This window comes from Talpa occidentalis, unplaced genomic scaffold (genome assembly GCF_014898055.3).
Source record: "Talpa occidentalis isolate TD23 unplaced genomic scaffold, MPIMG_talOcc4v2.1 talOcc4.1981, whole genome shotgun sequence".
Classification (NCBI taxonomy): domain Eukaryota; kingdom Metazoa; phylum Chordata; class Mammalia; order Eulipotyphla; family Talpidae; genus Talpa; species Talpa occidentalis.
Window position 1 is genome coordinate 1 of NW_023602053.1, and position 15015 is coordinate 15015.

A 15015-nucleotide genomic window follows, 5' to 3' on the forward strand; every position below is an offset into this window, starting at 1 on the left:
TGACAGTTTCTCTCTTAGTGGCATAGAACTTTCCCCTCTTCTACTCCAGGTTATCAACATCACCTGAGGGTCTGAGATGTACCCAGGGGCTAGTGACACCCACCCTTCCCACCCCACCCCACCCCACCCCCTCAACCCCAAGGTTACAGTGTACTGTCTGAATTCAAATCATGCCAGTGGTGATTCTGGTAGCTGATCTCAAAGGACTCAGGATTCCAGACATCTTGACCTAGGAAATTAACATGCCAAGACTTTTCTTCTCTCCCTCCCACTTCTCTCTCCCTGTTTTCCTGTCTCTCCTCCTCTCTTCTCTAAATCACAGCATGTACACAAGTGCTGAATGGTTATGACCAGCTGGTTCTTTTCTGAAACCAGAAAGGCTTTCAGTTGAAACATGGAGAGTTTAGATGAAAGAAAAATGTCACCATTGGTTGTTAAAGTAGGAAAAAGAGACTCCGGTTTTAGATATCTTCCTAAATATCGGCAAGCCCTCTAAAGCCGTGGCTGGTGAGACTTTGGCTCCAAGGGTCCTGCACAGTTTCCTAGAGAAGGTGTCCCAGAGAAGACACCAGAGCAGTAGTCATGTTTGCCATGGCTGGGTTCCCATGAAGGGCACAGGTCAGCACCCTGTGAGGGAGCCATGCTGTACGTCCCCGCCAAACATTTGTCAGTGCTTCAGAAGGTTCCTCCCACAGCTGTCTGCTCTCTCCCATCCCTCCCACGCCAGGTGAAGTGCTACCATAAGAAGTACCGCTCGCCACCCGGATGTCGTTTTTTCGCCTACAATTTCATACCGGCGCTGTTCAGGGCTATAGCCTTGTGTTTGGAAGGAGGAGCTGGACAGTGCCAGCAAGGTGAGGGGCTGCTGCCTGTGCTGTGCATGGATGGCGGAGGTGGAGGGGTGTGGCGAGGGTCACTCTGGGTTATGGGCCCCCAGGCAGCCCCGTTGCTTCTTTCTTTCACTGTTCCCTACCTGACCCCTCCAATGAATTTAGCCTATTGCATAATTGTTAGGGGGAAAGGATGTCCTGAGCTAATCCCATACAGGCTTTGTGGACTCCACCCCCACTCCAGACTAAAGCCATCAGGACATTGGGAAAGACAAATCCCTCACCACCAAGGGGAGGGTGGCTGGGACCTGAGGGTGGAGTTGGGCAGCCAGGTTGGATATAAAAACCAAACACGTGGGCCTTGCTCGCTGGCTGGCTCGCGATCGCTCGCGCCTGGCTTCACTGCTCCTGCTGGCGGCCAACTCTCAGAGCGCCATTTGGGATTCCTGATCGCGGATCGGGTAGGACCATTTAAAACTTTGTCGCCCACTTTTCTCCAGAGCTGTACATTTCCTCATTTCCCTTTCCCTTGTAAATAACCTTTTATTAACCTTTCCGTGTGCCTGCAGTAGAGCATTGATAAGTCCTTTTAAGCGCGCGGGGGAGGACCACAGTCAGGCACCCCGTTTTGTATCGGGGTTGCTCTAAACATAATCATTGACAATCCTGCAAGGGAGGGTGGGTGGGGGCGAAACGGGGAAACGGTATATGAAATTGCAGATTCCTGAATGGTGCCTTGCTGGGGGAAATTTAAGGACACAATTCATCCATGCTTTTTTTGGCTTTTAATCTCCAAATTTGCTCAAATTTTTTTTCTCAGATGACCGTTTTCCTAATAATGGGAAAATTGAGTTGGTCTTTTCCGCTACTCCTGAGAAGATTCAAGGTAAGTAGAGGCAGATGCTGGACCAGTTGGTGGCTGTATGGTGAGGGGTGTCGTGAGCTCCCTGTACAGTCTCCAATCTTTACATGTGTTTGGAAATATTTATTTTTTAAAAAAGTTTATTAGAAGGTTGAGGCAGTATGTCTTGGAGACAGCAGGGCCCAGATGGGTCAATAAGACCCCAGAGATGGCATGACTCTCCCAGAAGGGTCCAGGAAGGGGGGGTATGCCTTCCCCCAACCCCGTTTGCTTCTATCCTCAACCAGCTACTAAATATTTTTAAAGAGTATTAGAAGTGTAGTAGACTGCAAATATTTATAGGCAAAATAGATTCTTCTCTATAAAACTATATCAATAGAAAAATCTGTCCTTTTCAGTCAAGGAGAATGGTCTGTTTCTATCACCCAGACCCATGTGTGTGAGTTTGTTTTGAACAGCTGTGGAAGGTAATCACCGCTAACTTTCACACTCAGCATCAAAGATCTAGGCAGGAGTGGTTACAGGCAAGCTTAGTGAGGTAAAGCCACTTGGCATCCTCAGAATGTCTGGTGGAAGGAGCATGGATATAGGCGCATGGGAGTGGGGCCCTACCCTGCCTGACCCATCCACCTGCCCTTGGTAGGCCTCTGGCACACATGAGCCCTGAACTGTGAAATGGCTACTGATCTTGTGCAGAAGAAACACTCAGCCCAGAACTGTCACAAGGTGGACAGAGAACCGATACTCACCTTTCCATCCCACCAAGAGATTTTACCTGTCGTTCAGTTTGTCCAAACAGTGCGTCTCAGCTCTAATGCCAGCCTGGAGGGAGGAGGTGGATCTAGGGGCTTGACTTCTGCACTTGAGTCTAGCGAGTGCACTACTTTGCACTCGCTCTCCCACCTCATCCCTGGGCGGATGCAGAAGTGCTAGCTCCTGGTTCTAATGGCTGTGTCCATCCCACTCCATGCAGGATGTGAGCACTTGTGCAATGACCGTGGGGTGATCGTGGACTTCAATACTGCAGACCCGCTGATCCGCTGGGACTCCTATGAGAACCTGAGTGCAGATGGAGAAGGTGAGTGAGGTTACTTGGTGTCAGTTTTCTGAGGGAAGGGCCTGGAGCAAGGAGCCTGTTTACATTTAGATGAGAAGTGTCCTTGCCATCTGCTCAGAGAAACCCTGCTGTCTTCTTGGAGGTCCAGAACCCATAGTTGTGAGTTTAATGGCTCTTGTGAGAATCACGTTTGGGGAATTTGGGTTGAACTCTTGATACTTTGGCAGCAGGTGGTTAAGTGTCAGTGAAGTCACACATCCCAGAGCATCCTGCCCAAACTGTGTTTTTCTCAGTTTTCCCTCCTGTCTGTGTATGCTCAGTGCTAAGCGTCTGGTCACAGGCAGCCATATATTATCTTTGTGCCCTTTGGCTGCAGCTATCTGGATTTTATTTCTTCTTTGTGCTTGTTGCTCTAGTGTCCTGGTTGAATGGGTGCACCATTTTAAGGTCTGTCTTTATGAGTCTATCTCCCCCAAATCTGTTCTCTGCTTGCCCACTGAACGTGCACACGACTCACTCACAGCAGCATCGTAAAGGGGTATTGGCATGCTAGGTGGGGGCGGGAGTGTCTGTTGGCCTTAATGACAAAAGCCACTGGGACTGATTTCAGAGGGATTAGGACTTCTTCTATGACTGGCTTGCAGGAAGGGTTGTTCTGTGGGGTCACTCATTTTGTACTCTAGCTGGAGCATTGCTTCTCTGCTCCTACACCTGGAGCAGAGCATCCTAAGCATGTCAGCCACATTGACTTAGGCTGCATTTATCTCAATCTCTTTCTGTGTTCAGCTCAGTATTTCGCAAGAATCTAAACCGCCTTGGTGGCTGGAGACAAAGTGCTGATTCTTGGTGGCCCTGAGGCATGGCCTCCAAGTGCCATGTTAAATGTCTCACAGCAAGAGTAGCTTCTGCACCATATATGACCTGACTCCCTCCTCTGAGCACCTGCATGTATCCAGAAGCACCTTTTTCTGTGCCCAGGTCACTGAGCACACTTGTTCCATCAGAGGTGTTCCCAGAGTGCACTTGACCTTGCAAAGCTCATGTAGGGCTCTAAGTTCTCACCTGTTTATCAACACCACCTCTGAGGCCCCTGCCACCAGAGCCTGAAAGTATTGGCCTCTGGTCCTTGTGCAGAAGGCGCATGATTTCTATCCTTGCATGGCACTTGTCCTCCTGAATTTTTCTTCTCTCTGGCTTCCCAGCACTCCTGTGGACTTCTTGGGCTGTGAACCTGTGCAAGTGGACCACTTCCTACCCCGTGGCTATCACCAGTAATTACAGGCCCTGCTGGGGTACCTTTTACCAGGGTACAATTGGCCCCAGGAGTTCTGGGGCCTGGTGGGGAAGAAGCAGGGTCTCAGCTAGGTTATACCAGAATGAGCTTTAGTGCTCAGAGCTAGTTAATGCCTTTTAAAGTGTTGAGGTGCTAAGACTATGAATCACTTTCTTCCCACTTGAAAGCTGCATATTACAGCATTGTCTTTTCTACTCTCCTCCCCCACCATCTCTAGTTGCTACTGATAGAAAGCAAAGCAAACCAAAACTCAGCAGCATTAACTTAGGCTGCCTTTATCTCTAGAATCACTGCCATTGTAGAATGGAGCATTCCATGACTGCCTTTAAAGTCTGAGTGTGACCATCTGTTTCTATTCCATCAGCAGTGAATTTGTTCAGATGTGCAAGCAATCCCAAATACCCTGTCTGCTTTGCAGAGGCGCTATCTCCTCCCGGGTCTGTGGTCCTGGTGGGGTGGTTGGTGGGGAGCTGGCTGCGCTCAGAATTTCCTGGGCAGCACACTTGGCCCTGGAAAGAGAATGAAGTGGTAGTGCTGGGGTGAGGTATGGCAGCTGGCCGAAGCCTCACATCTTAAAGATTTATTTATTATTTATGCATACAAGAACTGAGGTCCAGGCCAGAGGTGTGGGGGGTGAGAGGATTCACAAGAGACAGAGTGGGGAACAGAGTGGGGTAGATCGACTGAAATACACTGCTGAGGGGAGCAGCAGGTGAAACAGGAGAGGTCTGCTGTGCCATGTGGGCAGCTCTCTGGCCTGGGATCGAACTCGTGCTGTAATGGCTGCGGACAGCTTCATAGGTTCCAGGGAGGCCCTGAAGCCTCACATCTTAATTCATGCTCCCAAGAACCTGTAAACCCACCTTAAAGATAAAAGGATCAGTTCCTAAAAGATATCTAAAGTGAGATACCGGTTAGAGGTCCTTGAAGTCTTCTCGGCTTGTACAAGGTCTGTGATCACAGAGGAAGCTGCGTAGTTGCCCTGTGTTGTTCCAGATACCAAAGGACAGACACTGAAATGGATGGGAGCCCAGACCCATCTGACTGCAGCGTACAAGCTCTGCACTGGTCCCAGGCCAGGTAAAGCCTGCACACGGCAGAGTCCATGTGAAGTGGTCTAAGCAGAACGAGAAGTGATACCTCTGCCCCCTCTCCTCCTCCTCCCCCTCCTGAGACACACACACACACACACACACACACACACACACACACACATGCACGCACGCGCACAGAATACTTGAAGCTCTTGGGGCTGCTTGTTCTTCTTGGTCCCCAGCCCCACCACAGCCTCTACTTGGGCAGGGAGGGGGGACCCTCAGTGTCTTGGCAGGAGACCTAGCCCGGGAGAAGTTGGATGTGCTGCCTGCTTATGTAAGTCAGTCACTTCATTTCCATAGTGCCGGCTGCTGGAAGTGTCCTGACACTAAATTAGCAAATACTAAGCAATGGTCTCTGTAGAATGCTGGGCCCAGCTCCTGCTGGCCTCTGTTCAAAGCATTTCCATCAATAATACACCACCTTGTTTTCTGTGCTCTTTCTAAAGACACCTTATCTAGTATTCTTGTTGAATCATTCACATCCATTGTGGCCAACAGTGCTATCAGTCCTGGACGAAGCCGCCTTAACCCACAGATCTTCCCCGGGAGGCCCAGCACAGCTTTCTTTTTTTTTTTTTTTTTAAATAATAAATTTTATTTTTATATTCCCCCATACAATTGCAAACGCCCCATTCTGACCCCAATCCTTCCCCTCCCGCCCCCCACCCCCCAAAAAGTGTCTCTGGTTCATAGTTTTTTGTTGATTTTGATTTTCACTTTCTTATATTCATTTTCCTGGTCCCTTATTTAAGTTTTCTAGATTCCTGCTACAGCATAGCTTTCTTGCTCAGAACACTAGACGGCACTTTAGCACTGTACTGAGGGGTCATTTTATTTTATTGTTTTTAAAGATTTATTTATTTATGCATATAAGAACTGGGGTACAGGCCAGAGGTGCAGGGGATGAGAAGAGTCAACAGAGACAGAGTGGGGAACAGAATAGACAGACTAACTGAAATACACTGCTGAGGGGAGCAGCAGGTGAGACAGGAGAGGTCTGCTGCAGGCATCGAATTTGTGCTGCAGGGGCTGTGGATAGCTTCATAGTGCTGTGCTTAACCCCTTGCGCCACCAGGGAGGCCCTCGGGGGGTAATTTTAAACAGAGAAGTCACCAACAAGAGTTGCAAAGCTGCAAAAAATGTTGCAATAAATAGACCCAAAGAGAGAGACTTCTTTGGTGTGAGATGGAAACAAGCTTAAGCCCTGCAGGGAGTGTGCTCCTGAAGGCATCTCAGAATTTTTGCTGCTCTGCTCATGTCTGCCCGTGACCAGGAACATGCTCCATGTGTTGCCAACCTGGGGTTTTGGATAAATGATTTTCAATGATTAGGTATATTTGTTGACATGCAATCATGAATAATGGGATCCACTGTGCTTGGTGGTTTTGTTTTTAAAAAATCATCTCATTGCTTTTGTCCCTTTGGAGGGACTGTACCCTTTGGGCTCAGGGACCATGACCTGTTCAGCTCAGGAGATATGGGAGCTACAGCTCTGCACCAGCTGCTCCGGTTTGGCTCTTGCCTTCCTTCTTGTGCTGTGTGCCTGGGACCAGTTACTTGACCGCTCTGTCCTTTTTTCCTCTACCTGTGGGGAATAATAGTGCCAGAGCTGCTGAGAGGATGCAGGAACGTGATACAGATAACAAGGTCTATTAAATGTGTTATCATTTCCTCTGAAGCCCAGAAGTGGGTGTGGGAACGGATCTCACAGGACCCATGAAGGTTTTGTAGCACCCTAAGTGGTTTGTGGGGGCAGCACACATCTCTTGTACTGTCAGGCTGCTAACATAACATGGCAAAACCATGTGTGCTAGGGCCTGTGAAAAGGGTTGAGACCTTTCATCTGCTTGGTCAGCAGACCAAGTTCTGCTGACTTTTGTCCCACCCAGAGCCCCCGTAGTTTCTCACCTTCCTGCTGAAGATACTCAGTGACGGGTTACAGAATGTGTACCAGGTGTCCTGCAGACTTTGCCTGTCCCAGCACTACATCTGTTCTGATGACTGAGGGCATGCCCACAGACTCATGTGGGTTCCAGAATTTGGGATGTCACCCCCAGAGACCATGAGCAGGTACATTGCCACTGTCCAGAGGGCCTGGACATGACAAGGTCAGTGTGTCAGGTGCCATTCCCTCTCGCTCCTGTGCACCTGACCTGTTCTTTATTTAAAAAACAGTCTAGATTGGCACTGGGGCTGTGGCAGCCTCTCTGTGGGCATGTTCTCTGCTCCCTCGAGGGCCACATTCTTGTATGAACCTCAGTTTCCCCATCTGTAAAATGGGGAAATCTGTGAGTAAATCACACATCATTCAAGAGACAACCTCCAACTCCATCAGTTCTTTTCTATTGTTTGACATACAGTTTTGCTTCTTCATGCATCTCACATTTCATCAGGGCCTCGCCGTGTCTCTGATGCTGTAATGGACAAGGGTGAGTTAAATAGTGGACCTTCTCATGGGGAAGATATGTGTGTGTATGTATGAATATGTATTTATATTTTATAGATATATGCATACATACTTGTGTGTGTATAAGCATATGCATGTGTAGCTGTACATTTATGGGTGTATGTGCACATGTGCATATTTGTATATGTGGTGTGTGTGTATATGTCTATGTATACTTGTGTGTGTTTATAATTTTGTATGTAAATGTGTGTATATGTGTATGTATGTATGTATCTACTGACCTACTTTCCTGCCTACATCAGCTGTAGGTTATGCCATACGCCATTACTGAAGTATGTGTCAGGAATCAGAAAAGTGTTGAGGAAGAGCTACCAGCCTGTCCAATCCAGGGAGACTCAGAAAAGAAGATGGCTCTTACAGACAGGGCATGCATTAGGGGGGTGCATGGTGCCTATCCGTGATACAGAATATAGAGATCTCGACAGTTATTGGAGGAAGTTCATCCGTCAGCCTGCTGGACAGTGGGTATATTGGGCGATGGAAGGTAGGGCTGAACCCAATCAGGAAGCCTTATTTTAGGGACTGGCTCTTGTGTTAGGGACTGGCTCTCTGCTGGGTAGTAGTGGGGATCCCTGAGCAACCTGGCTGGAGGTCCAGGAAGATGACACAGGGCCCTGGAGAGCACAGACTGAAAGGAATGGATGCGGTAAAGAGCTTCTCGGAAGCCCTGGTTGGAGCTGCTGGACTTGTACTTCATGGCTCTGGGTGGACAGCTCCCTATTTAGGAGGTAGGTGAATGAGACTCCATGACAGTTTCAACCCATGGCCATATAGCTAGAGAAGGTTCTGGAGCAGTCCATTTGGACATGAAAAGTGCTGGACTCTCCCATACCTAGGTTCTTGACCTTGACCTATGAGTTTCCAACCACGGGTGAAACTCTTGCCAATGCAAGTGTGTGTGGACTGGAGGCCACTGTGTAGCTGTGTTTGGACTTTGTCCCCTCAAGTTAATGTCTTATAAACACGCAACATTAGAACACATTGTTTTGGCACATGCAGGGACTGATCGCAATGCAGGCTGAAGGCTTTCAGATCTCAGCACCTCCACAATAGGGTGCTGTCCTCCTCCCTTCCCTTGGGGTCCTCTGCCAAGATTCTGGCAGATGGGCTGCTGGTGAAGACAAGTTGGGTCAGGAAGCATCTGTGGGTGTGTGTGGACTTGGCTGGGGAACAGGGCGTCAGAAGTGCCGACCAGGAGGTGACATTCAGGCGTTGCCCTTTGGGACGTGGCAGTATGGATGTTCAAAGTGTTTCTCTCCAGATTGTTGTTGGGTTTTAGAATTTGGAAAAGTGAAGCAAGCTTCAGTAATTTAGGAGCCCTATGGACGCCGGCAACTCAGACCTTCAGTCCCCAGCTCTGCTCTGGTCTGAGGCAGGCTGGGTGTGGCAAGAGTGAGCCCCCGGGGCTGTGATGGTGCCTTCTCAGCATCCGGGTGCAGTGGCTGGACTTTGGGAATAGCTGGACTATGAACCCAGATACAGCTCATACCCCTAGCGGAGCTTTTCTGAGCATTGCTTGCATAGTTCATTGAAAAGCTGCTGTTAGGTATCATTTGCCATTTAGGCTGGTGAGGTAGACACCTTGCCCAGAAAATACCTTGTACTCTCTGCAGCCTCCTGCCCTCCCAGCCCTAAGGTCCCTTGTAGGTGTGACCTTGTGTCACAAAGAGTTAACCACCTGTTGTCATCTGATAAGGGATTTCAGGTGTCATCTGTGAAAGGAGGGTGGGGGTCATCTTATCGAACAGAACCTCACACTGTGCTAATGGCCATAAAAATGTCATTAGAGTGTTAACATTTTAAAAGCGACTGGATGCTGTTAGAAGAACAGGTGTGAAGCTGGAGATGGTTTGATGAATCATCCTGGCCTTGAGCACCTGTCCCAGCCAGAATTTATTGCTTTTCTATCATGGATGGTGTCATAGAAATGGCCTAATTCACGCTGTCTTGGCCACGTGTGTGTGGATTAACCACAGTCTGTCCCCAGTGATGGGCATATAGTGAGCCAAAACCCTGGGAGTTGGCCCCCACACACGTACACAGCCCCCAGGCCCTGGAGTCTGCTCTGGTGTGGCATGTGTGCTGGGGTAGGGTCTGAAAGGTGAGTGGTGTTTCGGCGTGATGTGGCTCCATAGCCTCTTAGAGGCCAGTCAGGCAAACTTCACCCCCCTCCCGCTCTGCTTCCTGTCCATCATGAGTGGTGTTGGCATAGCCTCTTCCTCTGAAGGCTGCATTTGCTTGAGCAGCTCACATCAGCTAATCCTGCCCATGCCCTCCCACATCCTGTCCCTGGAGGTCAGGTCTTTGGGCCATTGCCAGTGCCCTGTCTTGGGAAATAGCAACTTAGTGCTGAGTGCTGGAAGAGGAGACAAGACAAGAGAGGAGTCTGGAAGTCAGCCCCACCCAATGTTCTCCCTGAGAAGAGTCATACAATTGCTACAAGAGTGTGAACTGCACAGGGCCTTAACCAGGTGCGATGAGGGGTTTGCTTCATGCCTCCTTTAAGAGCTCTTGCAGATGTGCTCTTATCAATGACATCTTAGTCTGGCCCGCATGGACTCTTGCACATTGGTGGCATAAGTCAAGCTCCGATCAAACCTGGTGAGTTTCCTTCTGTGGACTCCTCAGGATAAACCTTTCTGTCCCCTGACAGTAAGGCAGGATTGGAACTCCCATTTGTGTTCCTGCAGAGTCTGCAGATGCATTTCTTCCATTAAAAGCACCAATATGGTGATTTTGGGTAAAAAGCACAATGGGAAAGAATACTGCCTTTAGATACCTGAAAATGGAACAGGAAGCCTTGGAGAGGAGGGGGTGGAGTCACATACTTTTGCATGACCCCACCCTCAGCACATGAATCCTCACCTCCCTCCTGCTTCCACCTCCATCGTGGCCTGATGCCACCCATCTGAAAGAGGAAGACCCATTCTCCCTTCTCCCCTCTCTTCCAGGTTTAGCAAGTTTAGGAGGGGAATCCTCAGCCTGCACCTCTATGACTGTATACATACTCTGTCACTTTAGAAAGCATTGCAAAGTGGAGAAGACCCAAGGCTCCTCAGAGGAAACTTTCTCCATGAATTAAGGGAAAATGGAGGTATTTATAAAAAAAGGGGAAGCTGGGAAAGTTCCATTGGATGTGTAGGGACAGCCATCATATGTCTCTTCTTGTGAAGGAAGTAGGTCTCCTGCCTCTTATTATGATATTCTTTTGGCAATGGTATTGATTGTGGGAGAAATGATGTCCTTGGGGACAGAAGCTATTAGACTGTGCCCTGTGGCACAAGGGTTCCAGGCAGGTGCCTCTGGTTGGCCTCACCACTCCCACCAATTCCTAATCAGGCCCACTCATCCCTCCTACTTTTATCTTTTCTGAGTTTTCACGTGGGATTCTGCATAAAGATGTATGTGAAGTTCTGCCATTAAATGCACAAGTTCTCCCATTAAAGGTTGGGTACCAGAGCCTGTATAGTTGTTTTGGAGACCATAGATTGTTAATATTGTATATAAATTTTGACACATATGTGAAAAGTGCATACACATACGCATCTAGTCTTTTTTCACTCTGTAGGATCAAGGACACCAACTGTTTTAGCCTCTTATTGTTCTCTAGGTTTTTTTTTTTTAAAGATTTATTTTTTATTTATAGGAGAACCGGGGTATAGGCCAGATGCGTGGGAGGGTGAGAGGATTCACCAGAGACAGAACCGGGGACAGAACAGGCAGACTGACGAAATACACTGCTAAGGGAAACAGGAGAGGTCTATTTGCCATGTGGTTTGCTCCGAGGCCAGCGGGGATTGAACCAGCACTGCAGATAGCTTCACAGCACTGCGCTCAACCACCTGCGCCACTAGGGAGGCCCTGTCCTCTAAGTTTTCATCAAGAGCAGGGCATGTGACAGCAGAGGCAAAGATGTAAAATAGTGAGGCTGTCATTTACATTATTTTAACAAACATTCAGCACAGGTTATAAAGGATGTGTTTTGTAGGGGATTCAGCTATTTCTTGAAAATTCAGGTGGCAATGTGTGATGTTAAATAAGAAGAATGAGCTTCAAGTGATCCTCAGACTTCTTTAGTGTGTTGTGTGAACGAGGAGGTTTGACTAAACCTCTTTTAAAAGCTGGGATTCCCCGCATGTGGATTCCCACTGAATGGGAGATGCCCATTACAGCAAAAGCCTGGGATTTCTGGTCAGGGCAGCAGCCTTCCTAGAAGATTCCTTGTCCCATCCTATTTTGGTGGGTGAGGCTTGGCCTGTGTGTTGTAGGGAAGTCTGTCTGAGATGGGGGACTGATGAGAAGTAAGGTGAGAAGTAAGGGTCCTGGGAGAAGTAAGGTGGCCGCCTAGTGTGAGGTGAGGTAGGTGCTCTGTCCTGACCAAGGAGCTGAGACTTGAAAACTTGAAGTCAGAGGGGTGGACCAGAGCACCAGGGAAAGCCAGTGGCCACAGAGGCATTCAGTTGTAGGAGCTGAGAGATATCCCACCTCCCATGACCCTCCCCTGACCCTGTCTGTGGTCCAGTCAGTGACCTCTTCCTTTAGCAGGTGGGTGGACAGCTCTCCCCAGGAAGTTTTCCTTTCCACTCTAAAAGGCAGAGACTTGTTTGGTGTTGTGTTAATGTTTACAGAGCAGTGATGTTCACAAACACAGTGGGCCCTGTGACATTGTAGTCTTTAGGGCTTCATTATAAAAACTGGAAATGGCAGGGTTCCTGGTGCAAAAGTTCAGAGGGAAATTATACTATGAAAATTCAACAGTGTTATTTGTTTTTTCCAATTATGCATATTGAGGTAAAGGTGATTTACCTTGTTGTATTAGTTTTAGGGGTTATAGATGCAGACCTCTACAAATGTATGTTTTCATACCAGGCCCCCCACCGAAGCCCCAGTATTTCTTTATGGTGCTCCACTGGGTCCTCTTCCTCCACCACTCCCACCACAACACCCACCCCTTCTGGTTGCCTCAATAGTGTTTTAATCAGACTTGAATGTGATGACTTTGTTACTTGGAATCATTCTTGCTGCATCAGGCCCAGCAATTAGAGCAATCAGCATATTTTGTGTTCATCTTGGGAATCATGCCAGGATTTCTGGAGCAATACTTTGCCCTCAGATAAGACATGGGCCCCAGTGAGAGAAAGGGGGCTTTCCTGCAAGCCTTTGAGGGTCCTATTGGGAGATGTACCCACCCTTTCCTGGGGGGCAGTCTTTTTTTGCCTGGACCTGAATGTGAGGGCCCATCCAGCATTCTGCAGGCCTTCTCCACTTTGTCTACTATTTTCGGAGAAGTTTGGGCAGCCCACTAAGTTTTTTCTTTATTAGATACGTAACCCCATGCACAAAGTTACAACTCACTAGGACTAAGAGATTTGAGGCTTCTTAGAACACTGAGCCTCAGAACTGACTTCTGACCTGACATCAGCAGAGGCTCAAAGACCACATTGTTTCAGGAGAGCTCATGCTAACAGCCTGAATGGGCTCTGTGTAATCATCACCCACTGATGGGGAACATACGGGTAATGACAGCGTGCAAGCATGCATGCTTGGTGGTCATCAGCAATGTAGACACCAGGATCTGAAGGCCAGTAGACTCCTGATGGCTTTTGGGCAGCTTATTTGTAAAGCTTTCTTCAGCGTGAAGAAAACCCACCTAAGCTACATACACAAAAGAAGAATGGGAGCGTGCAAGGAAGCCCTACCTCTGAACACACAACTCATCCTGCCGTCTCTACTAGCACTGGAGCAGGAAGACCACTAATCAGGGTACACATGCTTTTGTCTCATTCTTAGTGTTGGCAGCTTAGCTGTTGTTGTTTTATTTATTTATTTATTTTTTTGCATAGTTGTCAGCTTTGTGGTGCAAAGATACAGTTTCCAGATTTGTGTCCAATAGAGGGCTGGGGCCTCAGTCTCGCAGGACATGGAGTCGACTGTAACTTGGCAAGGCCCCAGACACTCTGGAGAGACCCAGGCATTTATCCCAGTCTTCAAATTAGATCTTTCATTCAAACTTACATGTCTAAGCTCTTTTCTTTTATGTAAATTCTTTGAAGAAAAAAAAATTAGGTGATACATTTGTCACTTCCTTTATTACAATGACAGTGTTATTTGCGAAGTGGTGGTAATAATGATGTTGATTTCCTTGATGGGAAGGTGGGTTAGTCAATACCCTTTATCAAATTCAAATTCCAAATTAAATAGAACTTGTCGCACAGGAAGTGCATTAATTCCCATAATAAGAGAACTCCTTCCTCCTGAGGGCAAGCTGAGTTTTCTTTTGATATCCTGTGTATAGCATGTGCCTCTGTGGCTGTTTCCTGTCTGTTATCAAGAATGGATACTACTGCGCCTATGTTGCCAGCCTGGTCTTGGGTGTCTCCCCATCGGGCGGGTTGAGTAGTGATGTGTGTAAGCATTCTGGTGGTGCTGTGAGAAGCTGAAGGCATCTGAATGGACTTTGCTGGTTTACTTTGGTGTGCTCTTTTCATTTAAAAAGTGAAAGCTTAGGGCCTCCCCTGGTGGCGCAGCGGTTGAGCGCTGGGCTGCAAAGATGCCCAAAGCCTCTGCAGCGCTGGTTCGATCACCGGCTGCCAGCAAGAGTCCCACATGGTGTGACAGACCTCTCCTGCCTCGCCTGCTGCTCCCCTCAGCAGTATATTTTGTCAGTCTGCCTGTTCTGTTCCCTGCTCTGGCTCTGGTGAATTTTCTTACCCTCCAGCTCTTCTGACTGTACCCAGTGCTTGTATAAATAAATACATAAATAAATCTTAAAAAAAAAAAAAGTGAAAGCTTATGACCCTCTTGTGTCCACCGTACACCGAGTAAAGGAGTAAACCATGGACCTAAGCATAGCAAATTGAATATAATGTGGCCCGAGTTGTAGCAGGACTGCTGGGCAGAACTCAGGGGAAGGAAAGTGGGCAAGATATGTCTGCGCAATTAACACTGACCATAGTCTTGGCTTTATTTTTCAAGAAAGGTAGAACGGCCCCAGATATGGGGATATAAGGCAGATTTCCTGGCTGCTATTTTCAAGAATGCAGATAGGTGCTGGAACTGTGGTTTGTAAACCCCAGCAGGTGGTGCTGGCTGCCAGAACCAGCTCAGAAGACTTGGATGTAAATGCAGAAGTCTGGCTGAACAACTCTGTTAGAAACTTTTTCTCCGCCTCCTTAGCCTCCAGAGTTCAAATTTCACTAAACCTGATTGCATGAAACCCCACCCTTGTGTTTACATTGTGCTGGCCTTCTTGGTTGAATCAAAGTCCCCTGCTTGGCCTACAAGATCTTCTACCTCTGCTCTAGCTGGACGGGATCTAGGTGTCCTGTGGGGAGGCACACCGCCTCCCACCTCCCCGCTGAGGATGCTGCTGCTCTGGGGTTAGAGCTTTCTACACAGAAAGTAGGTC

At 48.1% G+C, this 15015-nt stretch overlaps 1 long non-coding RNA gene across 1 annotated transcript; it reads left to right on the forward strand.

Annotated features, from left to right (window-relative positions):
• Positions 1-1534: 1534 nt before the first annotated feature.
• On the forward strand, positions 1535-5698 carry LOC119251011 (uncharacterized). Its single transcript, XR_005126485.2, has 3 exons — positions 1535-1716; positions 2666-2770; positions 5040-5698. It is a non-coding gene; the product is annotated as an uncharacterized LOC119251011 (long non-coding RNA).
• Positions 5699-15015: the final 9317 nt, after the last annotated feature.